The sequence below is a fragment of the Rhea americana genome, unplaced genomic scaffold (genome assembly GCF_003343005.1).
Source record: "Rhea americana isolate MKP2758 unplaced genomic scaffold, rheAme1 scaffold_642, whole genome shotgun sequence".
NCBI lineage: Eukaryota > Metazoa > Chordata > Aves > Rheiformes > Rheidae > Rhea > Rhea americana.
Genome location: NW_028186804.1, coordinates 33,434 through 34,708, shown reverse-complemented (window position 1 = coordinate 34,708; position 1,275 = coordinate 33,434).

The following is a 1,275-nucleotide window of genomic DNA, read 5'->3' as shown; positions in this document are numbered from 1 at the left end:
CACGCACAGCCCGGCACACCGGCAGGCACACCCGTGTATGAGCCGGCCAGCACACAAACGTGCAGCTGCACACACACTCACACAGGCACACTCACGCACACAGACAAGCACGCACGGGTGTGCACACACATGCACGCACACGCGGACATGTGCGTGCACACACACAAACATGCACACACAGGTACGTGCAGGTCCACACATGCGTGTGCCAATGTGCATGCACCAGGATGCTCACACACGTACATGCGTGACACATTCCATTACATGTGCAGTCACACACACACACACAAACACACTCACGGTCATATACAGTCACACACTCAGACACACTTGCACATTGTCACACTTACACATACACTCATACAGTCAGTCAGTCTCACACAAGAGACTTTCACATACACACTGTCACACGGTCACACAGTCAAACACACACATGCTCTCTTACACACAGTAAGTCACACACACTCTCATACACACTCTCACACTCTCGCATATACACTGTCTCACACACACACACCCCAAAACAGTCTCACACACATGCTCTCACACTTTCACACTCACTCACACTAAAAAAGTCTCTCTCACACACACTCACATTCTCACACACACTCACATACATTCACCCTCTCACACACACACTCACTCTCACATATAGACACTCACACACAGTAAAGCACACTTGCACACTCTCACACACAGTCACACAMACACACCAAAACACTCTCTCACATCCTCTCACACTTTCACACTCATAGTCACACACAGTCACACACATATTCTCTCTCACACATTCACTAACACACTCTCACACAGTCACTCTTTTGCATACACACACTCACTCTCTCTCACACACACACACACTCACCCTCACCTTCTCACACGCACACACTCTTTCGCATACACACACTCACACTCTCACACTCACACTCAGAGTCACTTTCACACTCACAGTCACCCTCTCRCACTCACTCACCCTCTCACACACTCTCACACAGTCACCCTCTCACACTCACACTCACCCTCTCACATTCACTCCCACTCACACACACTCACACAGTCGCTCTTTCACACACTCTCACCCTCTCACACTCACCCTCTCACTCAGTCGCTCTTTCACACTATCACATTCACCCTCTCACACACACTCACCCTTTCACACTCACACTCACCCTCTCACACTCACACACTCACCCTCTCACACTCACCCTCTCACACTCTTTCACACACTCACTCTCACACTCACCCTCACCCTCTCACACACACACCCTCTCTCAC